The sequence below is a fragment of the Bombus vancouverensis genome, unplaced genomic scaffold (genome assembly GCF_051014615.1).
Source record: "Bombus vancouverensis nearcticus unplaced genomic scaffold, iyBomVanc1_principal scaffold0066, whole genome shotgun sequence".
In the NCBI taxonomy this organism is placed as follows: domain Eukaryota; kingdom Metazoa; phylum Arthropoda; class Insecta; order Hymenoptera; family Apidae; genus Bombus; species Bombus vancouverensis.
The window spans coordinates 299,130-326,819 of record NW_027468957.1 but is presented as its reverse complement, the minus strand read 5'-3'; the positions used below and the strand labels follow the sequence as shown (position 1 = coordinate 326,819).

Below are 27,690 nucleotides of genomic sequence, written 5' to 3'. Positions count from 1 at the left end.
ATTAAAAAGTATAGTTTAATGTATATATTAAATATATATCATTTATTCGTAGATTTTAAATATGGATACTGGATCAAAGAAGGAGATTAAAGAAATGATTACCAAAGATATATCGAATATACATAATTATTCCTTGGATGTTAAAAAATATATTAACAACCAGCTTGAAGACACTCTGGATTATTTACATGGTTTAATTGCTGAAATACCACAATCAGTCCCTGGCCCTTCAACTACAAAGAGGCCCAAAAGTTTTGAAGAAAAAAGGTTATCGCCGTAAAGAGACTATCCCAGAAAATGATATTATCAATATTGACAATACAGTAACAGATTCAGCAGTACATGATAAAACAGAAAATAAAGATGTAAAAACTGGGGATGTGTTGGAAACAACAATTGACCGAACAAAAAGAAAGGCTGCAATAAAAGCTGCAATTAATATTAAAAAGCAGCAGTCAATGTCACTTGTTACAAAATTACGAAGGCTAACTCTTGATGATGACAGTAATGTAAATGTTTGTGTCATATTATGATGAAATTTAATACTTTCAATCTTACCCCATATCTTATGTTACTAATCAATACTAACCCTTATATGTAGTACCCAATAATGTTTGATATCGGTTAATTAATACGTCAAAATATAATTGCTTATACAATTGTATGTACATTGTGTATATAAATACTACTATAACGTTGTTAAATATATTCTAAATTTTTAGAGGAAACGTGGAGGCCGACCTAAAAAAAAGGAAAGTGCTAGAAGTAGTTCAGATGAAAAAAACACAAAAGGTCCTACAAAACATAGTAAGACAAAAAAGAATGTTTTAAGCGAAACAATTTCAAAAGAAGATGCAGTACAGCCAGAAAGGATTGAACCATTAAAGTCTTCAATGACAACAAGAGATAGTAATATAAAGAGAACTTTTTCACGGAGTGAAAACACGAAGGGTAAATATTCTAATATTATTGATGATACAGTAATTCCATCAGCAAGAAATGATATTGAAGATCCTTCAATGTGCGAGGATGCACTTGAGAAATTTACTCCTCTTATGAATTCCACGATGGACATCAATTCTACTTATACGCAGAAGATGATGGACGCTACCGCAATTGTAGAACCTTTATCACCAATAAAATCAAACGAAATGGTAGTAATTAATAAAAACTTGGCTAGTAGTATAGGAAAAAATAATGAACCTAAATTTACATCACGGTCGCCAATAAGTCTGCAGGAGGAGGTTCAGCAGCTGAATCAAGCGATTGGACTCACCGAGTTCGAAGAATTATTCGCAGAAGATGAGCCATCCCGTGAAAGGGAAATGTCTAATAGAAACATGACGAAACAGGACATTCAAAATGAAATGAAGAAAAATGTGCCCGTAAGAAGGAGAATCGAGGCCTTTGAAAAAGAAAAAATTTCAGAAAAAGCCATTGTTCAAAAACTGGCACGAAGATCTGTCGAAAAAGCAAAAAAAATCTTATTAGCGAAACAAAAGAAGGAGACTCAGATGATGACATCGCAGGTAACATTACAAACAGTATCAAAGTATTCTTCTGTTATAAAAACACAAGCTATTATTCATTCGATATTTTATCCAAAATATAGCTCCAAACAGTAAGGTCCACTTCTGTTTTGCACAGTAAACCTGACGACGACACATCGGACGATGAAGCCAGACCAAGGCGTACAATTCCACATTAGGCGCAATGTAAGTGTTGTTTTACTTAATGAGTTAATAAACATTATAATGCATGGAGTACTCGAATTTTTATCAATTTTAGCGTACATACGCGAAAATGAACTTGCAATGCAACGATAAATTCCGAAGAAAGCAGTCTATAAATTCTTTGATAGAAAAATGTGCACACCAGATTTAACTGAAATGTTTGAAAATATAGATAGGAGTAGATTACAACGCACGTCCAGTGCAATATGGAAGACACCACCGCGTTATTCCATGATGGAAAACGAATAGAAGTTATAATTTGTTAAACTGAATGTTGTTGATTTCAAATTGTGCCTTAGAGCAGGAATACTTGCCATACCTTGCGTGTAATATAAAAATGATGTTACATTGCAACTATCGTTAAAAGATGTATGTGTTCTTAAAATATACCAATGAACGTAAGACTATTTCACTTTTTATATTTTAGAATGATCATAGGCATATATTACTTTTATTATACTAATCAAATTTTACCATTTTTTCTTATTTATATGTATCTTCTTAAGAATTAATAAATAAACCAATTAATAAATAATTGTTTTGGTACGACTTTTTAATGAGAAGTAAATTTTATTAGATTTGCCTTATTATCACCGTCGTGTAATAATTCGCGAGATACGCGTGATATAATTCGCACGATTAAATAGCACTGGTGATTTCGTCTCTTCGTGTAACGAGGAGGGTCTGGTAAATGGGTCGACCGTGGACGTTCAATCTTGTAAGAGAACAAACGGCGGCACCGTATCGTCGAGCATTTTTCTTTCGGTCAACAGCCATCCATTTTATATTTAGCACATTCGGTTGCGACGCTAAATTTTCGTTACACCACCAGTTGTTTCGTCTGAAATTCGCATGACGTAAGTGCATTACACTCTCGCACCCGTCAGCCATTCCTGCGACCACTTCGCGTGCGTTAACTCGATAATATTTCGTCTCTGTTACCTTGTCGCCGTTGCTGCTTGACACATCTCACTTGCTGGACGACTGATCGATGAAAATTAAAACGGGACGCTGATTTACCGTATCGTTATTTTTGTGTCAGGTATTCTCTTTTTGCCGTTTCGGCGAATTATTTTCATTTCGAACTTTTTTAGTCTTATTGTTACGTCGATTCTTATATTTCAAGATCTAGTCTTGTATGTACGCTGGGGAGCACTTTTATTTATTGATTCAACAAAGAATATCGTTGTAGGTGTCATACATGCGAGTAAAAGTAACGAAGTACGAACAGTTTCACTGTAACATACTTCCTGATAATTTCTCGTTATTTATACCATAAGAAAGTATCAAAGAGGAACTCTTATCTCGAACGTGGATCTATTTGTCGATAATGCATGCGTGTAATACTCGAGTGTCGTTCATACAGCGTAAATATACGTGCAGATACGTAAACCTTTTATGATTTTTGTATCAAAGGCAGACCTGCTATAATACTCGCAAGTGAAATATAATTCTACGAAAGAAAATGGAGCAAAAGAGTTTCGTTCGTAATATATTCTTCCTTTTTCATCACAAGTTTCCTCTTTGTTGTGCTTCTGTTACATTATAATCCTGTTAGATTTACGCGCGTAAAATTTCACTTTGTTGCACTATATCTCATCATCGCCATCTGCCGAACACCTGTGAGAAACGCGGTTTACTTTGTCTCAAAGCGAGCAAACGTCTAATTTCACAAATTGGATTTTCATCAACAGCGAGAAGGGCATATGCGATGTAAAGGAGGCTGTAAGGGCGTCCTAGGGCTTACGGTGGTTGTCACGATGCCGGAAGTGGCGCCGAGCAGACACGTCAAGGGAGAATCAGAATCGCTATTGGGAAAACCATCACGAACATTTGTCCTTCGCGCCACCAAAATTCTATCTTTTGAGATATTTTTCGCGTTTCCGAGGTCATCGCCACTCTCCTTAACTTTGCCTTACGATGTATAATATCTCGATGTTACGGTAGTTAGAAATTTGTATTAATTTGGAGAACCTTGCAAAAGTACGCAAATCTGCTACGATAGTCGGATAGAGAGTATCGGCAGAGATCTGTTCCTTTATCGTGAAACTCTCTCGGACAACTTAGATGCTACCAGATGTCGATTCTCGCATCCAACCATTTCGTAATAAACGTAGATCACCCAAGAAATTTCTCAATTGTCATCCGTTAATTTCGCGCAACTTTTGCTTTATTTTAGCTACGTGGGAACCTATTAGTGCGCAAATGTTACCCCGAAAATGTTACTCCTCTGTGCCAAATATCGTTCACGTGTATAATCAAAGTTGCATAAAACCGCGTACAATTGCATCAGCAAATTTCTAATAATTTGCTCGTCTCGCAGGACGAAAACAGGCTCACGAAGGATCCCTCTGTTCTGGCTATCGAATGTACCGCACGTAGTTTCAAGTGTCCGTTCTCTAGAAAATTCGAAACAATTTATGGTCGATGGTCGAGTGAACGGTGCAACGGTCGAGTCGGAAAGATCAGAAAGACAAATCGTCATAGTTCGAACAGACCGGGAAGCAGAAACGCACTTCCATGATCATTTGTATCGTTGCTCGATCTGTTGCTGCGCAATGACCGAGCAAGCTGTTGATTTTTCTTTTTCTGCGATGCTACTATACTCTACACTCTATGCTTTATACCGTTCTTTTGCCCGCTATTTACCTTGTACGCGAACTTTTTATCGCTAGTGGATTGCAAAAATCCTTTTTTATCACGAATTTTACGTGACAATGCGTAGGTCAAGGTGGACGTAAGACAAAGGAAGGTGTAGATAAATAAGACAGGATGTATTTAAAAATAATAAGTTATTTATTACAGTTTATTTAATATGTATACAGGCTATTCGTATTATAGCAGCGATAGCTAGTGTTAAATTAACAATGACAGTTTCTATCGTAGTTAATATTATATTGGTTATTGGCCATGACGAAGGCGAATTTTGATAGCCCTGGTCGAGGTCGGTGGTCTGGATCTATAACAAATAATACTATATTAATATAGCAAAGAAATGTCGTAAATATCGATATCATTTGCAAGGCGATTCTTTTTGGGCATAGTGAAATTATGTTGATCAGTTTGTGGATATTAGGTTGAAATTAGATAATAAAGTTATAGATTTACCCGTCTTAAGGGATTGTTCAGGCGCCGTTAATTCACTGGATATGTCGCCCTGAAGCAGGATGTTTAAATTTTAGATCATATATTGTACTGATAGGAAGTATTTTATCGATACAATTATGAGTTTATTTGATTAAAATATCTAACGTAGTGTCTAGTCACCAAACGAATTAGTAGATCAGCCGTGAACAATGGCAGTAATTTGTATAATAACAAAGGATAAGCCAAATATAGCAGAATGACTCATCGGCTAGCGGGAGGTTGTGTCTAATTATCAAAAGCGAAAGAAATATGAAAGATCCTAGTTTGTAGGACTTGTTGACAATCAATGTCAACAATTTTTTCGTTTGGTCCATAGAATGTTTTGAGTGGGCTGTATTTCGACACACGACAAAATTGATAACGTAAATAAATCTTATATATTTGTTTCAAGAAATGATAGCTTGTTTGTGAGCGGTATCTTTAGACAGGTTGTTGAAAACTGGATGTTAATTCGGATTTTATATTTTCAATAACTTCGCATGAGTATTTTAGTCAAATCTAGCACGAATCGAACAGGTGAAAACAATCTATACGGCGTTCGTGCTGAGGTGGTATGGTGATAGGTGCGTAAGGAACTACTCTTGGTGGTTTTAACGAACAATAGTTTATTTAGAACTAATCAACAATCAGAGTTAACAATTAACAATTAACAATTACACTTAACAGACAACTGGTAACAACTAACAAATAACGATAGACACCGAGAGATCATACGACGCGTTGCTATGCAAATAATACCGAGGAGTAATGGCGTAAGACAGACTTCCTGTGCTTTTGTTTCGGATCGCGCAGATTCTTCCCTTCGTAGCCCATCGATATCGTAGCCCAGTGCTGGCACGTGTATGCTCTTCCGAGAATTCGGCGGAAAGAGTGTGAAGATATCGATGGTACATTGGGCACGTCGGTGTTGCGCTTTGGCGGCGTCGCGCTTTGCATCCGGAGCCGTTGAAAAGTTCCGTGGCCCGTGCCGCCACAGTGCTTGGCAGGCTTTTATTTTGTTTACCTAGTGGATCGGTATGATAGAGTTCGAGACATGTGGAAAGTACGGCTTCCAGGCAAGCAGGGGCTGATTCAGCGTATTAAAATAAGAAGAAAATTTCGTATAAACGTTTTCGAGTAGACGCTTGCTTTGTGTCACAGTACTTTCTTACCTATCTTTAGAAAAATTACTCGAATCGACCAGTTCCAGTTTCTACGGAAACGCGAATGCGTCGCGTCATAGATCGTCCATCTTGTTCGAACAGCTTACACGAATTTGTCGAAAATTTTGATCGTCACGTCAACTAACGTTTTATAAGTAAGAGATTTTAAACGTCCCCGTATTTAATAATCGAACGGATTCGGATCCGAAGAGCGTATTGGTCCGGAAATAAGGCCAGCACGATTTATCTATTTTCCAAGAAATCGTTCATCTGTGTAATGTTTAGCATCGCAAAATAAGCTATAAGCGGAACGTATGGTCATATTAGGCATATTATGTTATATAAAATTTTCTTCTTATTTCAGTATTCAGAATCAACCTCTGCCATATTTTCCACGTGTTCTGATTCACCTTGTATAATATATAAGAATGATAATTGCAAATATATTTGTATAATAACTCTATGATAAGCGCTTAATAATACATACAGTGAACTTGTACAGAGTAACGTTTGCTGACTGTCGGAGGCACATTGTTGCTGTCTATGCAAAGACAAGTGCCCATTTCTTGTCGAAGAACTCCAGTCAATTCTAGCGTTTCACCCACATAAGTTTTCAACGCTGAAACATGAAAATATATAGTCGTTATTTTTTAGCTTTGCCTCTATTTGATCTTCATCTTATCTGCTTACGCGCTTAATAATAGAACTAGGTTTGGTCTACGTAAAAAGTAACTTCTTTTTATTAAGACTCATATTTATTAAGATTTAATAAGATACAATTTATTAAGATACATGTAACGAAAGGCAGGAAGTAGTAACATTTTACGTGAATTTGCATTCATCGAATATGCTGATGTGCTTACGAATAAGAGATTATTGATCGATAATTATTAAAGCCAATTGTTTGTGACATGGGAATAAGCAAAAGTCATTTTTAAGTTTAAAGATCTTTAGTTTAGTATTGAAATGTGTTTAATGTATTTTAGCAAAAGTAGATAAAATAGGAATATTAAAAACATTAAAAACTTAATATCTAGTTCTTGTATTATCCAAAGTTGTGTTTTGAAGACAAAATTTGACAAAAATGATGCATATACAAATGCTATCTGTGGTCATTAATATATTTTTTCGTTATCGACAGAACATTTTCCCTTGATTTTATTGACATATTGGATTAATCACTTCTTTAAGTTACTCGTTGTTGAAACAACATCAAAATCGTATATTGTTTCATGCTAAAAAATCTACTAAATCCATTGACAGTGAAACGATATTTCGTATACGGTTCTTACAAGAATTATTATTATTTAAGACTTAGGAAAACGTATATACAGTAGCCACGCACACTGTGCGTATTTCTGGCGCGCGTTTCCGTTCAGTGACAGTACTTCGGCGGACTGGATTGCCGAAGCGAAAGGGTTAAAAAAATACGATAAAATCACATGTAGCTCTCTATTTGTCTAGTCGCTTTTGTAGCAATATCACTATGTCCTCTGACATACTTGAGGTTTCTTACAATTCACAAATTAAATGAACAACTGTGCAGGCGAAATCGCTGCTGTAGAATCCCCGCTTCTGTAGAATCAGTCGTATGGATTTCAAAATTTAGTGTGTCGCCGGGATTAGCGTTATCCAAAGTACGCCACAGGAATAGAACATAAAGATATTTCTCAAAATTTGTTATTGCTGGTATGATATTGCTGAAATACAAGGCTGCAGTTTCTTAATGTCGTCAAAACATTCAGTTCTTTTTTGGTCAGTCACTTTTCGCGTGTGTCACGACCGGCATACTTCAAATCCGACGGACTGACGATAGAGATAAAGATGTGGCGGCACTCGGCGACAATGTATATCGCTGAAGTGCCTAATGAACCATCAATATCCCAACGGTCCTTCCACCGAAGGTTCTAGAAGAAAGAGCACGTGGCAACGATCGCGGACGCCTAGCAAATGCATGGACGGTGGGGATGTTGAGGGATGACAAAAGAAAGTAATCGGATCCGATCGAAAGTAAAATCATAAGAGTCAGTCTTAGAAAGTCACGCCTAGAGTTCGGAAGTAGATTGTAAAGTGTATTGATGTTAGAAAAAAAATAAAGTTTTCTTTTTTTATTTTTTTACCTCAAATTCCTTTTTTATTTTGTTATTTTACGTGACACATACATCGACACTCTGTGTTACCACAGATTTTATACGAAATAGTGAAATTGGAAATTGAATACTGTATTCAGAGTTAAAATATAATGCTATATGGAAATGAAATAGCACTTCAAAGACTTGATAGATTTCGTTAATAAAATAAAGCAAAATAAATCTTTAATTCACTCACTACGAATTTATGGTATTGATTAAAATCAATGAATGTAGAGTTACTTCCGATTAAGGGTACAACTGTTATAAATTAAGAGCATAATTACATTGAATTAATGGGAAAATGTTGTTATAAATTATTGGTATAACTGTTAAGAATTAATGATGTAATTGTTTTAGATTAATGGCTTAAATGTTATAAATTAATGGCTTAGAAGGTATAAATGAATAGCTTAAATGTTATAAATTAATAGTTTAAATGTATAAAATAACAGTTTAAATGTTGTACATTATTGGCTTAGATGTTGAAAATTAATAGCTTAAATGTTATAAATTAATGGCTTAAATGTTATAAATTAATGGCTTAAATGTATAAAACAATAGTTCAAATATTGTAAATTAATGGCTAAGATGTTGTAAATTAATAGCCTAAATGTTATAAATTAATAACTTAAATGTATAAAATAACAGTTAAAATGTTGTAAATTAATGGCTTAGATGTTGTAAATTAATAACTTAAATGTTATAAATTAATAGCACAAATGTTGTTGAGAATTGTGGATCTTTGAAGTCGAAATAATGTTATAAGAGCACTAAATTTATACTGAGGATTAATTTTAAAATAGTAATATATTTATTTCATGGACGATTTCTTATATATTCATCGATACACACTAGCACGCGTCTCAGCACTTTCTTCTATACCCGACTGCTAACGGACTGAACAGTTTACATTCATCTGTTTTCGAGACGCCGCGCACACACATACATCCACACGCTGATATTCACATACAAGTATCTCTACTACACATTTAACCCAGTCCAACACAGAAAATTATACATATCTCAACAAATGTTATAAATTAATAGTTTAGACGTTATAAATTAATTGCTTATATGTTATATATTAATGGCTTAAATGTTATAAATTAATAGCTTAAATATTATAAATTAATTTCTCAAGTATTGTAAATTAATGGCTTAGACGTTATAAATTACTAGTTACAATGTTGTTATTTGATATTTTTTTTTATTTACCTTATATTTAAATTCTTCTTGGATGTTCACTGTCCGGAATTTCAGGCACGAAAGAGCTCGCGCGCGACTTCCGCGTTCCTTATATATCTTGACAAGGTGTCGAGATGTCAATCAAACGTTAACGATCTCTTGACATAGCAAAGGACGGGTTTTCCATTATAACAAAATAAAATTGAACAATTTCTTAATTTTTATCGTAAATTGGCGCCTTCGACGATTTAATACGCTATCCATTTTTATCATTTTAATAGTTTCTACAAACTAAGACTAAATTCACACCTCCTTGATACTAGTTTTCGACTATCAATTAGTTTGAACAAAAAGGGAAAAGAGCCTAACGGCAGTCGATAAGGTTACTGTGAAATATGTTATGGTATTTAAATAATCAGCCAGATAAAATTCATATTAATCATTATATTATATTATCGATATTCGTTCATTTACTCGTGCTAATTACAAAATAAAATGTTCTCTTTTCTTGAATAACACCTACATCACCGTTTGCGATATTTAAATTTCTTATTTAATGCTTATTTAAAAGTCAGGTACCTTTTTAATTCCTCTCAAGTTAAACGAGTAAATTTACTCGTTATAGTTGTAACATAAAATGGCTATTTTCTTCAATACCACTTGCATCGCTGTACGTGATACAAATATTAATTATGTATCGAATAATATGTACCAATTGGCTGTAATCGCGGTTAGGTATTTCTTCGTTTGATCTATCAAGAGATCTATTAGGCTATTAGCGAAAGACTTATTGATTCCTCAAAGATGTATCTTAACTTAAATCTTAAAGATTAACTAAATGATTATATTTGATTAGTATTCGACAGTGTCTATCATATTCAGCCATCTTCTTTTATAATTGATACTGCTCGGATCAATTATTTTATAATAATTTGCAGATTATGCCACGGTATATTATAAGATATTTGTCTATAGCTCTTTTTTTCTAATTCATTGATTTTATTATTAGTCTCGTTGGTTTTTCCTGTGAGTATCTGCTGTACGTACATTGGAAATACATAATGGATACGTACATTATATATATATTTTAAAATATAAAAATAAAAAATTAACAATACTATTATAAATATTGCTATTATAATTAATTAATAATAATTTAATTAGATAATTAAATTAAAATAATTTATAAATATTTAACGTAATAAAATAAAATTTTTTAATAAAAAATTGAAATTTTTTAATAAAATTGATAAAAATTGAATTATCTTGTATATAAGTATATATTAATATATAATTATTAATTTTAAATATATTAATATTAAAATCTTTATACATATATTTAATTTTATAAAAAAATTAAAATATAAATATAAATATTTTAACTTTAAATTGAAAAAAATGCATTATATATAATTAAATATTTATATATAAAAATTAATATAAATTATAAATATTTTATTATCTTGAAATATATAATTAAATTATTATTAATAATAGGTAATATTAATTTATAATTATTTATTTATTTATATATATATACGTCGGGTTTAGATTAGAATTAGGGTTAGGGGCGTGAAACGAATCTTCGTTTGGGTTACACGTTGTCGTTATGCAATAGAGAAGACATTGACTAGTGCAAATACGATTACCATAGAACCGGACACATAACCGTGGTAATTAGATACTCGAGAGACTAATGACAATGATCCTAGGTTCAGTAACGAATCCGCGGGCAACGGGACGGTAGTCCTACGTACTCGCAAAAAATCTAAGTCGGATTCTGTGTTAATATTCGCTGACCGTAAGGAGTTAATCCTTTTTTGTCGATGAGACTGCAAGAGAGAGAGACTTTCCGACACGGTGATACCCCAGAGGAAAAATATGACGGGGTGTGTCTAAGGACACGAGATCATCGGATTTGTCGGGGACATCCTACGTTCGGAAAGTAAGGGAAATTGACGTTGCTGCTAATTGGCCAATCTCCATATCGGTAGTTAGAAAAGGATGCTAGCCGTCCTTGAGGGAGGGTTGCTAGTGGGTTCGTGGAAAAATAGGTCTCTCCTGTCTTCCCGTAACTGGGACAAAGACTGTGTATCTGTTGAAGGATTTTAGGTAACTAGATATTAGTGTTTATGACGGTCCTCGGGCTAGCCGATCACGTACTGTGGAGACGCGTCGACATCTGGTAAACATCCTGCCCGGAGAATAGGATCTGCGTGTGGCGAGCTACGGGACAGAAACCGTTGGAATGTTTACTGCCATGTGCCGCTACAAATCTTTCTTTTAAGGAGAGCTATAGGATTACTTAATGCCTTTGTTAGATGGAGAGTTCGTCCCGTTGACCGTGTGACACCAATTACCTCTCAGAGAAAAGACATCGACTCCCGACTGTCGGACGCCAACGCCGCGACGCATCTTAGTCCCCATCAGAGATAAGGCCCCAACCCCGACTTTCGGACTCCTTGGAATCCACACCAAACCCCCCAACATCCCCAAGCCAGGGTGTATATAAGCCGAGACTTCATCCAGCCCGGGGAGTTCTCGTTCTAGTTGCTGTTCTTGTACAACACCCCTTTCTCTGTTCAACGTTATTCTACTGTAAGTGCCAAAGTCATAATAAAGTTCGATAAAAGAGAATTAATAGTTGGGCTACGACTCAGCTTTCTTTTCTCTCGCAACCCAAGTATCCATTTTACGTGACATTTTGGCGATCCGTGCCAGGATCCATCAACTTCAAGAAAACGAAATTACGCATTTCGGATGCGATCGACTGCAGATCAGCTCACTTTGCGTGAAAACGACTTCTACGGAAAGCGGACTACGGTCATCACCAAAACTGAAACTGGTCACGAAAAGAAGAATATTCAGGTAAAGAACTGGATTCTTTTAAATATTATCGTACTCGTCGCAATAGCTTCGCTAGTACAGACTCCAACAACAGTACAATAACCACTATGAGCAAAAAATCAGAAGACACATCTTCTGTTAGCCCTATGGCTACTGGTGTGGATCCAAGTATTCGGGCCATACTAGACGCTATGCAGAAGCAGAACGAAATCAAGTTAAGAAAACTGTTAAAGGAGACTATTAAAGCAGCGACTAGTCGGAGTTATCAGGGTAGTTTAGTTTCTAATAATTTGAACAAAAGCTTGGAGAAAACAGACGTTACTGTAGGAAATGAAGAAATGGTTTTGAAAGAATTTTCAAAAGAATTGCAGTCTAATGTAGAAAATTCTTATGAAAAGAAAGTATCAATTGACACCGCTTCACAGGATTATATTTTCATTAAAACAGACTTAATGTTTGATGTCAATAGCTCAACAGAATACCAGAAAGAGTGTGTGAAACGAAGGAAAGAAGATATTGCAGTATTGTATAATGATTTGTCACCATCTTCGTCACAAGATACTCAAAATTTACAAGAATGGTTTGACAAAAAAAGTAAAAGTTTAGGAGAAGCAGAAAAAGATCATAACAAGAAGGATAATATTTCAATGAGAAATATTTTGGACGGCGATACAAATAAAGAAAACCAAATTGAAACGAAGGAATTAGAAGCAGTTAGTAAATCAACTGCTGAAAATGATACAAACCAATTAGCAACGTTGAACAAAATATATCATTAGAATCCATACAAAAAGCAAGAGATAATGCTTACAATAATGAACATTTGCTTATAGAAGAAGACCAAATGATGACAGCGAAAAATGCGTGTGACACTACAGAATCAAAAACTTCAGCAGATCTTATGTCGAGAAATTTAGATGCTAATACACAAGAGAAGTCTTTAGAGAATAAAGATGACAAGAATCCATCTCCATCTATGTTAGATAGTAGTAAACGGAGCAGTCGTTATAATGTTGCTGCAAAGCCTGCTACTTCGTCAAAATTTGAAGAAATTGTTTATAATCAAACCAGACAATCAAACACAAATAAAATTTTGCGAAGCGCTTTAAAGACGAAATTAATCGAAGACAAATCTGAAATAATTAATAAACAAAAGGCATCGGAAAATGTAGAAAATAAATTTGCCAAAGAAGAAAAAAGAGGTGTTAAACAAAAATCAATTTCAGATAGCGAAAACGAAACAACTGATACTCGTCAACGAAGGGAAGTTCTTTTAACGAACACAGCTAGTGATAGCGATAGGTATAAATCTCTAGAAAATGATAATGCAGTAACGGGTGTAATAGCAACTGATGAAGCGAAACATAGAGGCAGACCTAGGAGATCGGATAAAGTCGAAGTTAAAAAAGATGAAGATACAAGGAAGATCCTACAAAATGAGAAGGGTGGATTAGAAGAACAAAGAAAACTCGAAGAAGATACAAAAGAAGAAACTACAGAGACAGAAGTCAATTCAAAAGGTATATTCAATAATAAGTGCGATTTACTTGATACCGAAAGAGCTTTTGAAATTAATGATACGGTTCAAGATATTAAATTTACTGAAGGTAGAAGCCGCACTCAAAATGATATGGAAGATGTAGTAGAAGATTCACAAGAATTATCTAATAAAACTAAGTTATCAGAAATAAGGATTGCACTTAACAAAATTGAATATACAAAAACTATTTTACGGAATAAAAAGAATTCATTAGAAAGAGAAAGAGGAGTAAGGAAAAAGAAGAAAATGTACAGACAGAAATTATTTCAAAAAATATATCAGATGATAAATGTGATTTGCTTTAGAAAAAAAAAAATATTATCCACAAACTACATTAGGAATTTATCTATTTTAGTGAGGAGAAAGAGAAAGGATAGAGGAGTTGATCAATAGACTGTGGATTTTGAAGCGTTTATGAAAAACTTACAATTTTAATAAAATATTCAATGTAAAGTCTTTGTTATAATATTCAGATAGATAGATGAAAAAAAACTGAATTTGCATAATTACTCATGGCTTATTGATCAATCATGCGACTCGTTCAGAGGTAACTCGAGTTGTAAAGGCGACAATTTATTAAAAATGGTATATCTGACGTACGATGCATTTGCTCATGTTAAACTATTTAAATAAGTATAAAAATCACGCGAAAAAAATCTACTGAGAATAATGTTGAACTAGTTAATAATAATAAATCATATAGTGAAACACAAACCTTAAATCAAGATTTTAAGTTCAAAAAAAAAAAAAAAGAAAAAAAAGAAGAAAGAAGTTGATAAAATGACAGCAACATGTAGCAGCAGGCGAGAGAAAATAAGCCAAATTTCTAAAAGAAGAAACGATGCTCAAGAACTCGAAATTTCTCGAGTGGATATGCTAAACAACGAATTTAATGAACAGTTGAAAGAACGTGAAACAGCAATAGAAGACTTACATCAAATGTTAAAGCATCAATCGGAAATTCATAAAGTTACCTTAAATGAAGCAAGTTTGAAAATAGGAGAACTCTCTGATAAAATTAAATGTTTTAAAGGAAAAGATAGCCAGATACCGAAACGTAATGAATTACTCGAAGAAGAACAGAATAAATGGAGAAGTTTAGAAAAAATGATTACAGAAAAACTTGAAGAAGAAAAATCCCGTTAGGAAACAGCTGAAGACGAAGTGAGAAAGCTTTCCAAATATAACGAGCAACTTCTAAAAGATTATCAAGAAATCCATAAAAAAAAAAGGTAAAGAATTAAACATGTACCTCAACTGAAAGATAAAATCAATCGACAGGATTTATATGCGAAGAACATAAGAACACAATATATAGAACAGCACAAGATGATCGAAAAATTGAGAGCAAAAGGAAAACGTGTGCATAATAAAGGTAAAGAGAACACATAATGTATCTTCACCAGGGGCGCATGATCCAAAATTAAATAATAAAATAAAAGGTTTTGTTACTAAAAAGTTAGAGAGATTTCATGACAACAAAAGCATTGCCTGTGCAGAGTGCAGTGTATCAATGTGCACTAAAAATGCAAGCAACGTGACGATTACTTTTAGAACACCACAAGCACCACGAAAACACAATCAGACCAAACAAGATCAAGCTCAAAAGTGAAGTTACGTGAGCTTATTACTGCTAACGACCAAAAATTGAATTACGATCCCGAGCATCAACTCGCTGATCTTCAAGTAGAATGTTCCGACTAAGACAGGACGACACAAGAGTTCGAGAAGCACATAGAGGACATGAAGGAGGAAGTGCAAAAATTAGAATTGCAAAATTAGAATTACAAAAAAAAACACACACGCACACGCACGTAAAAAGAGTTCAATCTTTTGGAATACAAATTCAAGAACTAACAATAAAATTAGAAGAAATAACATAAGTCACAAATATGAAGTTGACTTGCTGGAACAAAAAAAAAAGGCCAAACTTAATTCATGTGTTAGTAATTCAATGGAGGAACGTGAAGCTGGAGCTAAAGATGCAAAAGAGATAAAATGTAGTTCTTGAACCACAAGGACAAATAATCTGCCCTTCAATGTGAACTAGACGAACTAAAGTGTGAATATGAAAAAGTGGGTGATTTTGGATATAAATATGAAGAAGAAACTAATAAATTGAAACTGGATTTTGAAAAATAAGAAAAATGATCCTTGTCAATGAACGAATATGAACGAACAAAATAATTTTCTTAGAAAAGAACTGGAAAACGTCCAAAAACTTTCCAAAGATGTTAATAATCGCTTACTCGAGACGAACCAAGAATTAAAAGATTCACATAGAAAACACACTCTTATTTGAAAATTGAAAAAAAAGAAAAAAGAACATCAGGAAGAATTAGGTGATATAATAAAACTTCATGATGAAGAAAAATATAAACTGATACAGCATTGGTGTTCTGTAGAATGTCAAACTGCCATAAAGGGTTACATTGATGGAAAAGTGCAGTAAATATTTAAATAACAATCCATGACTTCTTAAGTAATTGTAACAATCTTGATGTTTTACTATGGAACAACTAGATGAAGTGCACAGTGACATTAATAAAGTAGAATCATCGATAAAAGTAGATGTATCTTCTTCATTAATATCAGAATCAACGACTGATATTATAAAGAATGTGCATGATATTCCAGAAAATCAAAAAAGAAAAAAAATAAGTCACAGGAATGTACAGATAATACAATTCAAGATGGTTTAGTAGTAAATAAATGTGATGTAACAGATTTAAATAAAAACAAAAAAAAATTTTTAAAGTAAGGAAAGTAGTGAGACAGAGAGCATAAAGAACGCTGCGATTAATGAAGTAGAACAAAAAATAATAAATAAGGACCCACAAATTGATGATCAATATAAAAAAAAAAAAAAAAGATGAGAAATTTCAAGAAGAGCAAGCAGAGAATACAACTGAGATTGGAGATCATTCAAGATATGCAGGTGACACATCTTTAGATAAAGAAAGTACGAACGATGTTGAAATATTTAATACAATTGAGGGTGAACAAAACATTGAAAAACACAACGTTTGTACAGTGTTAAATATAGATACAGTTAGTGTTACTAATGCTCAGTGTCAAGCATTAATTAAAACACTTGGTGAAACTTTTGATGATAAAGCCCAAACATTGCATGTCACGGATACAGACACAGATTTGTCTAAACTAGTTGATAGTAGTTCAGAAGTAATGGTACTGACTGTAGAAACTACTATATATTAATGATATGAATGAAAGTACAGAAGAAAATATTGTTTTAACTGTACATGAAAAGGATGCTGTTGTAAATTCCAATGAAGAAACAAAAATGTTTCTGCAGAACAAAAAGGAATGAAGAACGCTGAAATTGTAAATGAAGAATTTAATTCGATAGGTTAAGCACGAGAAAGTGATGGAACAATTATAGAAGTAATTTCAACAGAAATTGTGGCCCAAGAAGTTTCTGAAAATTGTAGCCAGAAATACAATTATGACATATTAAATCATACAAAGACAAGAAACGATTCTATAACTCCTATTACCTCAGGAGTAATTAGTGATCTAGAAACTGCAGATGACATTGATATTAAAGAAAAGAATAACAAGAAACAACAAATGGAAATGGCAAGATTGATCTTTTGATAGTTCATATAAAATTAATGTAGAAAAGAAAATTATTCATAATAAAATTGTCGTACTTATACATGTTGCTAATACAGAAGGAAGGAATAAATCTATAAGTGAAGCAGATAAAGTGCGCATAACTAACAAAAGAAGTGTCATTCAGGATATCTTTGATGATTGGGGCATTGAAAATGCAGAAGATGACAGTCAGTCGGTATCTAAAGCTCCAGATACTGTGGAAATTGAATTGAAAAGTTTAAATGACACAAAAACACGAACTATAGAGGAAAGCACAGTTGTACTGGTTGAAGAAGAAATTACATGCATGGAAAAAGAACCAGTTGTAGATGCTGAAAAGGCTTTAGAAGTTGCTAAACAAAACAAAGAAATGCAAGTATCAAAGGAACAACTGGATAACAATCAAACTATAAAGAAACAACAAGATAGTATAAAACCATTACTCAAAGACCACTAACTCATTCTATATCACAGGCTGTTAGAAAGTCTACAAAAGATTCAACACGTGATACTGCGGCATTTCGTCAAACTTAGCAAATTATCCCTATTAATCGTAGTCGAAATTTAACCAGCCAACAACCTTCACAGGTTGAAATAGCAAAAGCATATACCACGACGAAGAAGAACAAGTACAAGTCGAGCCAGTCAGAGTCCAATTCCATCGCTCCATACTGAGGAAACACTAAGATTTTGGAGGACCAAAATCAATCTAAAGAGGGGGGTATGTGACATCAATCACATCTCAACCTACATCAGTGATAATACATCGACACCCGACCTTCGGACACTTTTGGACACATCACCACCTTATCATCATAGCATACACCAAGACTGTGACGCACCTTAGTCCACATCAGAGATAGGATATGGACCCCCGACCTTTGGACACTTTTGGATACATCACCTCCTTATCATCGTAGCATACACCAAGGCTGTGATGCACCAAAGTCCACATCAGAGATAGGATATGGACCCCCGACCTTCGGACACTTTTCTACATCATAACCTACACCTATCCCCTCAACATCCTAAAACCAAAACGTATATAAACCGAGACTTCACCCAGCTCGGGCAGTTCTTGTTCCTCTTCTAGTTGCTGTACTCATACAACCCCTATTCTCCGGTTCGGTGTTATTTTGTAAGTGTTTATAATAAAGTTTTATAAAGGAAAATAAGTAGTTGGGTTACGACTCAGCCTTCTTACTACCACCCAAGTACCAACTTTACGTGACAGGAGCCGCCTCGGACCTAAGACTGATAATATAGGACTTGGGTTAAGTAGTAGAAAGGTAGTCGCGATACACTGTGTGGTTTTTAATAGTTCTTACACACGGTGTGTACGCGAACCTTTCCCACCAAACTAGATTAAGAGTGGGGCCGCTCCACTGGGATACGTCGCAAGAGAGGGTAGGAGATCCGACCGGCCTTGGATACAGTGTCCGGCCGTGGGAGGGAGGAATCCGTCTTCAATGTCTCTGCCATGTACATAGCTTTGTTTCCCCCTCCTTCCATTGTGTCTAAGGCATGAGCCTGCTAGGTAAGCCTTACTGATGAGTCCACTAGCAGGCTCTGGACGAAACACACTTTTTTTCTTCTTTTTCTCCGTCTTCCTTCATATATCCGTGATAATTGTAGCCTGCTGGCTGTAGGTGTCGCTTGCCGGGGTGTAGTACTGCTGTATTTCCTTCTTATTTAGATGTCGTGGAAGAAAAATCGGACTTTGGAAAAGTACGAGGCGCCGGGATTTGAACCCGGGATCCGAACGTTTGTACTCTATGGCGCTAACCACTGCGCTGCCGTCGTCCGACACTAGTTGGTTTCGAGTGGTGAGATTTGCGTTCTCGTGTGCCGCCACGAGAGGAAATCTCAGTGTGGGTGTGCTTTCTGAACGAAGAACGCGGATTCGTTGTTCACACTTTTCGTTAGGAAAGTGAGGGTGCCCATTGATTATAGCCAACGTTAATGAATGAAGATAGGAGGAGGAAGCCTCCTACCAACGTGGCTCGGGGGTGACATTGTTTATTGGAAAAATAACTACCCGCTTTCTCCGTTATTTGTAAGAGTGCGCAATAAACCTAAGCATTGTTCTAAGGACCATCCATAAACCGAAAACACTTACAGGGTTAGAGATTCCTTCAAGCTATTAAGATTACGTCAAAGGATTCAGTTTATAGGATATAGTATGTAGTAGATCAGTATATAGTATAAAGTTTCAGACGGCGCACGGACCATCGTACGCGCCGTAACAGAGAGAGTTATAAGAATATACATAAAATGTAATTAAACATCGCAAAAGTAACTTAATTAGAAATGACTAGAATGTATGATGTATAATATAATGAATTCAAATTGTCTAAAAAATATTACAAATTTATAGAGATTTTACTATAAAATGTTTTTAACAGAAGCTGATACAGTTATATAGCATTTTCAAGCATTTACGAACATTAATGTACGAATTTGAAATTAGCAATATTGAAGCGCGGTACTCGGAAAGACGAATGTACATGGATAATTGTATGCACTAATCAATGATACGGTTATAATTGCATGCTTGATAGAAAAATATCATCGTAAAATTGATATGATTTCATGGAAACGCGTCTAACTTGGTATCTCGAAAGTATCTTAAGCAAACTAATTAGCGTGCCTGTTATGTCTTTTAAAATGTAAATTAACATGTAACAAAGAAACCTTCATCAATTTGATTCGCTTCAAACTGCGCAAATAAGTAGTATAAATAATATTTGTGATAGATTTGGCATCAATTCCATGTTTCCTTTAATATTTGCCTTTAGAAAGTCCAATTCGTTTCACGATTATACAAATTACTAAAAAAATGTCTATATTAGTAATTTATTTATTTTGCATTAATCGTGACATGTTAGTTGCATTATGTTATATGTAAACTACCACAGAGGAAAAATGATAATCTTTCAGTTATTAGTTTTCTGATTTTAATGTCATTTTATGAGTACTTTAACACGAGGTACTTGTAAATGAAAACAACCAATTAGGTCTAAAAACATAAGCCTGTTACCAAGACTCTTATTAAATTGAACAAGCTTTTCAAAAATCGAACGTGTATATTAACGCGAACTTATTATTTGACTGATTTGACTGACATCCGAAATTGGTGAGATCATATGAAATTTTGCTTTTCGCGGTTCGGTGTATAAGAACGCGTCACCGATTGCTCAACTTTCGATATAAAAAGCGGATCAAGTCTACCGGATTATCCTACAGAAACGCATTAATTCGTAAGAGTTAGTCATCATCTGGATAATAATTATCTGAAGAAACTTTCAACGTGAAAATATAAAATTTTCATTGATTACATATTGCGTTCGCCATAATTGAAAAAATGGTAAACCTTCGATCTCATCTTTCTAATACACATTTTCTTTACCTCGTGATAAATAAATTCTTGGAAATTTAGGAAAATTTTCAGTGATCATTTTAAGGAATTTGACAAATTTCCAACGAGACTATGTGACACCGTTAGGTAAAAGTGATTCAAATGTAGTAGCGATATTAAACGAGAAATCTATAAAGGTGTCATTAGAAATTCTAAGAATGTCTCTGCATCTTCATCTTAGGTATTACGCCAATAGTTTTCATTACCGTGATGTAATATTTATCATGCTTATTTTGTACGTAAAACGAATCGTTGGAATATTCCCGAAGCTAACGAAGCATTTCCCAAAAGTTAAACCGAAGAAATTAACGCGAATAGTTAAGTGAAATTTTTCCATTAACTTGCTGACCAACCGGCAAATAAAAAATCATAAAAATTGTTTCAATGTGTTGAGGTCACGCATAACTTCTTTTTTCATTGACGATTACCAAACAGGTAAAATTTCGAAATTGTACGAAGGCCACGTGACCAGATCGTATTGGAATTTGAAGTGCATGGAAAAAGACAACTCGAAGTACAAACCTTGAGCTGTACTACTCGAAGTACAAACGTGAACTAATGGATGCAGAAAAGCAATTAACGCCAAACATCCGAACAGCATCTTGGAGCCCGTCATTGTTCTGAAATAAAAGAAGTGACGAATTAAAAAGACGCAGGACTAATAATAATAAAGGAAACTTAGTTCGTATTATAAATTGAATTTACATCAGAAAAGAAGCACGATCAAGCGAAACAGATCGTAGAAATGACAAATATCATCTATATACGTTTCAGTGTAATTTCACTTTTGAAAATTATTTAGTTTAATACGATCGTATTCATCGCTCTGAAACTTTCATTGTGCTGCAATTTGTGCTGCGTCTTTTTAATTTCTCTATCTTTCTGTGTTTTCGGAAAAATTACTTGAAAGATTAAGAATTGCTTGCCTTATTTTATTTTCGATTAGTTAGGATTTGATTATTCCAGGTAAGCTTTATTATTTATAACAGGTTTTATCACTTGTTTATTATTTAGGAGTTTGTTATTTTAGGATTAGTACCTTTTAGGATTTCTTATCCTTCGAGTTTCTGTTTCAGATATCTAGGTCTATTTCAAGATGTTTTATTACATTAGGATTATTTATTCGATTAAGATAATTTAAGAGTTTCACAATGTACAAAGAAATAATCGCGTGAAATTTAGATTTATGCTTTAAACGTATTAAACACGCGGTAATTTCAATGTCTATAGCCTCGAACGTGTTCTGATTAGTTGTGTCATTGTCTGTGACATTGAAATCACAAAAATCCATTGCAAGTGTGCTGTCATGCAATGTGGATGTAATTGGGTTTTTTGGGTATTTCCTGTATCATCTGATTTGTACAGTACTATTTTAACGCAAGGACAGGAAAGTTATTATATATTTCCCGTCCATTATTTGAATCGTTGTGAAGTGTAACGAATTATATTCGATTCGAGGAGATGTTAATGAATTACCCATTTCATATGTAATTACATGGAAATAAAAATCATTGCAAAAATAATTGATCTAATGACAACGGAATTTCCAATATTATTTTGTTTCGTCACGTCTTTTTCATAATATATCTTTTATAGGTACGTGATTTATTAATCGTTCGAATGGAAATAATTATTCGTATAATATTCAAATGATTCTAGCCATAAAATAAATTAAAACGATACCTGTAATGCAATCTGCGTATGACGTCAACCTCGATCTTTGCTTATACAAGAAATTTTATCAATCAATGACTAGATATACAATAATCAAATATTATAAAATTTCCTGAAAACCTTTAGGTGTTAATATTAAGGTGTTAATATCTTTAATATTTGCAAGTTATTGTTTAGCGCTAATTAGTTAGAATGTAACAAGTGGTGTACCAGAATTGAGATAATTATGCCACACGAACAATCTTATTTAGATCTTTTTAATTTTTTAATTCTCTTTTGCTCTAATACTTCGTAAAATTAATCTTCATTAGCTACTACACTTCATAGAATAACAAGAGATAATTTTTCTTATATAACGTTTCATTCATAAAATCTATCATTAAAGTATATCTTCATAAAAATATCATTCCGTACTAACGGTATATTTGGTGTCATACGAGATAACAGTTACCAGTGATGACATATGTAACTTTATAAAGATATCTCGTTTTATTATATATTAAAAGAATGTACTCATTGCTGCTATATTTCAGATGAAAAAAAGGAGGCAACGATTTTACAGTAAAATCGTTCGTTTACAACTGATTCATTTACATTTCATGATAATACTGTGCATTCTGAATATGCTATGATTTGCTTTAAAATAATAAATAGTCCATTCTTGCATACTATTGCTCCGGCTTTACTTGTATTTTCGATATTGGTATAAATAGAAAGACAATTAATGTCGTTCGAGTCTATTTTCGGATCATTTATATTACGTTTAATCTGTGGCGGATCGGTATCAACAGGACGCCGACAGGTCGAGGCATCAACGCGGCGCAACACCTCCCGGGCGATCCGCGGGTACCAACCGCCAACACTAGAGGGCTACGACGACAACGAGTCTGTCTGTCTAACTCGCTAGCGGGTTGAATATACGAGCGATTGATAGAAATACCGCACCTAGCGAGACTCCTCTACGTCTAAGGCAGGGACTACCGGGCATAGCCTTACTGACGAGTCCACCGGTAGTCCCGGGACGAAACGCACTCTCTCACTCTCCTTCCATCAGCCTCAAATCCATATAGTTATTATATGAGACATAGTATCGTAAAATTTGGAAGAATAAAACGTTCGTACAGGATGTACATTTTATAAGAACTCCAACAAATCTGCGTGTGCACCTAAAATACAAACTGATAGTGATTGTTCATAAGTTTATATACATTATCTAATGTCAATCGAAGGTATCAATTCTTTTTCTCCATAAGAGTACTTTTTCATTTATATGTGTTCAAAAATACACGTGTTCAACCGTGAAGCATATGTCACCTACAACGAAAAAGAGTTTTCCTATACTTAATATTTCCTTTATATACCTATGAAAGTCTATTCTTCGCGTAGTATGAAATTATGAATAAATCTGGAATATTGTTCAATCTGAAAAGAAAAATAACTTATTGACATCATTCATTGATACGAGATTCAGAATGTTTGTTTTGTCTTGCAGAGAAAGAAGGCAGCCCTTTCTTTTAATGTGAAATAGAAAGCGAAAATTTGAAAACAGATTTTTTGGAAATTTACTTGCAAATATCGTTTTCAATATCGTGATTTTCTTCCCAATGGTACTGTACTTTCAAATTTTCCAGTATCCCTCTAAAAACAAAAAGTCGAACCTCGTTATTATTGACGTAGGCATTACAAGGAAGAGAAGTATTAGAAAGCAGCTCTTTTTTATTATGGATTTCTTTATAATCATGTAAATAAGAAATTCCGGAAATTTTTTCCTCAAGAATTTAATTCTTGTGTTTTGATTGATAATTATTACACTGCATACTAACTTTTCGCATACTGTTCGCGTCTAACAATTTCCTAATAATAACTACTTCAAAATTACATATGTTCTTGCACGAATTCAAAAGTACGTATGATACAATTACAATTGATTCTAAAATAATAATTATTTAAAGATATTAAGATATTAATTAAACGTTTCACTATATTTCAAAATCTGGAACAACAAATTTTTATTTATAAAAAATGAAACTGTGGTTATATGTTCTTTGTCATGATGCTATTTCTTATTACCATGTCGACATTTTTTAAAATTCATTTTGTTATCTCTACGCAATATGAAAATTCATATACTGCTTAATATTTTTTACATATTATCCATCCACCGCATGATATCTCCTGAAAAATCAAAATATTAATGTTATATTATTACAATGCTTCTTAAATTTCAATTTTTGACAAATTTGAAATCCAATATATTTTGCACAATTATTATTTATCAAAAAATTCTAAGTTAGTAACTTTCTTTTCAAATGGCAAATAACATATACTTTGACTTACCTGTAAGTTTTTGTTCCTAATCATCATTTCCTCTTATAGAACATCATTATTGATCTTATAATTACTACCGGTGTCATAGATATTGTAGTGGCTACAACTGAATTAATAGAAAATGATAAATAACTGTGTATAACACTAACACATAACTGTGTATAACAATGACACATAACTTTTACTTACATATCAGTCGATAAGGGATTACTGTGATATCCTGTTGATGTTTCTTAAGGCACTTGATTAGGTGTGATACGGTATCATTCCTTATGGTATACTGTAGATAAGTATTTTAGAAAATGACAAGAATAAATCTAAATTATTCAGAGGTTCCAGTTTCGGCTTAGACATAAATACAGGACCATTTGCAAAGAAGAAAGGGTGCGTTTCTCCAGCCTCGTTATAGTAACCATGAATACCAATCTCTGAATTACTGGTTACTAAACATAAATATCCTATAAAATTTAATATATTTCTTTAATTTTTAATACATACATGAGTTAGTAGTTCTAAATTATGAATCATCCTACCTGTGATATTACACTTTTCCTTATAATATCATCACTCAGGTGAACAACATTAAGATCATGTAAACCATGTCATCCTATCTTACTGTGAGGATACTTAGTTATGTTATCTAACATTATAAAAATATCATCAAATTCAAGTCCTTTTATTCACATCACATGGCCACGACGATCTGGTTCTTCGTTATATAATGTTCTAAAATTTGTCGTACATATAGGATGTACAAACCGTGATATCAAGGTATCAGTTCTTCCTTTCCAAGGGACAGTTTCATTAAAATTCTGATAGAATTAAAAATTAATTATTAATATTCTAACAATCATATATGTTAAATACATTATAGTCAACGATATATACCTGAGCGAATGTAGGGGTGATTCCTTGATAATTATAAATGTCATCAGCCCACATCATTGTGCCACTTCTTTGTACTCCAGCCTCTAGATTAACAGCCTAAACAAACATACAAAATTTTATAGAAGCTGTACAAAATATAGTATATATGCGCAATATTGAAGCGTTCAAGGGGATATAAAGGTAATGTACATCACATACACGTGTACTCTCATGCAACAAAATACAATTAGATTTAATAGTATAAGCTCTTTTATTCATCATAATAGATTGGAAATTTAAGTGTCTTACGAGGGTGAGTAAAAAGTTACCCGCTCTGTCGGTGTAGAATTTATTTTAAGCAATTGTCAAAAAAGACATACATCATTTTTTGACATAATCACTCAATTTCTGTATACACTTTGTCCATTTGCTGAAGGACCTTCGTATTTTCTCATTAAAAAATGTTTTGGGCTGAGCTGCGAACCACGAATGCATCGTCGTCTTCACCTTTTCATCAGCTTTTTTGGCATCCATCTCGCACAAACTTTTTAAAACCCAAATCTGTCGTGCACTATTGCATAAGCAGAGCCGTGGCTGATTTGCAAATGATTTGCCGCATTATCCAGCGTCACTCGTCTATTCCATGGAGCATAAGTTCATGAGCACGTTCAATGTTGTCATCGTGGATGTGGACCGGCGTCCAGCTGTTTTTTCATAACACTTGTGCGATCTTCTTTGAACTTTTGTGCCCATTCAAACACACTTCGTGACAAAACACTTTCTCCATAATGTGCATTAAATCTTTGATAAATATAGGCATCAAACATAACCTCCGACCACAAGAAACGAATCACAGCATCCTGCACTGTTTTCCTGCAAATCACCATTGCAAAGCGCCATTACTCGCGCAACGGTCACAAACGAATTGACGTAACACAATGAAACCTACGCATCAGCACTGAACAGATATTGACGTCATACGAAGAGTGCAGATGGATCAATACGGTCAACAGAAGTTTTAACTATCTGGAGTGCGGATAAATTTTTACCGAGAGTCGTATAGGAATCTATAATCTGTAAGTACACCTTTGGCTGAATGGAAATTTCTCTTACATATAGTCAAAAATGCAGAAACAGTGTATTGAATTGGAAAGTGATAAAAAATAAGTGAAGTTTCGAGGTTGCATGTGATTGCATGAGTACACAGGACGTTTTTAGCGAATAAAAAATAATTTTGAAAGACACGAGACTTATCTTGTATTTTATGCACTCTCTGTGTCCGAATTTCCAGAAGCTCTCTATCTTATGAAGTGTTTTAGATTAGCCGGAAAATTTTGTATGTACATACAAGAAGTATACGATCTAAGTGGAATATTCCATTATTCTCTTGATACAACAGAAACGAAATTTACAGAACTTCTCAGAAAGTTGGTTTATTATTACCAAATTAATAGAATTAATATACGTTTATCATCTTTACATACCTAAGTCGTGGAGGTTTATCGTGCGTAAAAAGTTAGTGTCGTTTCAAAGTTACATTTCGTACATTTTAAGCCTATAATTTGTAACGTACAAAACAATGTAAATTTGAGCTGTTTCTTATCTCCACAATAAGAAAATCCAACTTTACGTTTTTTACACAATGATATTTATGGAACAGTAATATCATATTATTGCATCGCTTGGAGAATGAAGTCAAGGTACGATGTGACCCTAGTGTAAACGCTGGGATACCCAGCTGTGCCGCACTTATAAGCATAAGACACAATACCTATTAAATACGAGGTTAATTCATGTTGTATCAGCAGTGGTCCGCCGCGGTCAGCCTGAAAGGATCGTTAAATTTTTAATCAAAGATACTGAAATATATCGATCGAATTGTATTGAAATTATACTTATATACAGTAATAATCTTCTATTGATTTGTGTATTGAAATACTCCAATTTATAATGTACATGTTATATGTATTTTGAGCAAAACTAAGATTAGAAGGAAATTAGATTAAATACCATAATGAGGTGTGAGAAGTGGGCAAAACTGTTGAATTGTGTTTATCTA

At 33.8% G+C, this 27,690-nt stretch overlaps 1 protein-coding gene and 1 long non-coding RNA gene across 4 annotated transcripts in view; one reads left to right on the top strand and one right to left on the bottom strand.

Annotated features, from left to right (window-relative positions):
- The first annotated feature begins 1,238 nt into the window (after positions 1 to 1,238).
- LOC143304950 (omega-amidase NIT2-A-like) overlaps positions 1,239 to 27,690 on the top strand; it is a 32,257-nt gene continuing 5,805 nt past the window's right edge. Inside the window, exons 1-2 of one of the 2 annotated variants that reach the window (XM_076627499.1) lie at positions 1,239 to 1,529; positions 1,613 to 1,715. The gene's annotated coding sequence lies outside the window, so the exon portion shown is untranslated. Of the gene's footprint in view, positions 1,530 to 1,612; positions 1,716 to 26,550; positions 26,708 to 27,690 lie in introns of those variants that run through there. The other variant, XM_076627500.1, reaches the window with a different exon arrangement.
- On the bottom strand, positions 23,501 to 27,434 carry LOC143304951 (uncharacterized). 2 transcript variants are annotated; one of them, XR_013061616.1, is made up of 5 exons: positions 27,116 to 27,434; positions 25,653 to 25,748; positions 25,298 to 25,576; positions 24,774 to 25,222; positions 23,501 to 24,611 (listed from the first exon to the last, which is right to left on the bottom strand). It is a non-coding gene; the product is annotated as an uncharacterized LOC143304951 (long non-coding RNA). The 2 variants fall into 2 exon arrangements; XR_013061615.1 differs by lacking the exon at positions 27,116 to 27,434 and adding an exon at positions 25,961 to 26,100.